Here is a 313-nt window from a genome sequence, read left to right as displayed (position 1 = left end):
CGTTGCTGATTCTCTCCTCTCCTCGTAGGGGTGAAGAGGACCAACTCCCTGCAAGCCCAGCGTCCACCTCCACCAACCGCTGCCGGCCCCGCTCCTGGTCCTGCTCCAGCAGCACCCCCAGGTAGGATGGGATGGGGATGCAGCCAGGATGCTCAGACCTTGGAGGGGACATCCCAATGCTCTGCCATGGGCACAAAGCCCCCTGCTCGGGGCGGTGCTGGGGTGGGAGAGGGATGGAGAGCATCGCTCAAGTGAATGCCCCAGTAATGCTGCCTCCGTCCCCAGTGCCACCAGCAGCAGGAAGCCCAGGTCC

General features: G+C 64.5%; 1 protein-coding gene across 1 annotated transcript in view; it reads left to right on the top strand.

Annotated features, from left to right (window-relative positions):
* Positions 1-313, top strand: part of LOC104530148 (rabphilin-3A) — a gene marked incomplete at both ends in the record, with an annotated part of 9111 nt that overhangs the window by 1102 nt on the left and 7696 nt on the right. The window lies entirely within an intron of this gene.

Source organism: Antrostomus carolinensis, unplaced genomic scaffold (assembly GCF_000700745.2).
Source record: "Antrostomus carolinensis isolate BGI_N321 unplaced genomic scaffold, ASM70074v2 scaffold39498, whole genome shotgun sequence".
Classification (NCBI taxonomy): domain Eukaryota; kingdom Metazoa; phylum Chordata; class Aves; order Caprimulgiformes; family Caprimulgidae; genus Antrostomus; species Antrostomus carolinensis.
This window is presented reverse-complemented; position numbering and strand designations above follow the sequence as displayed.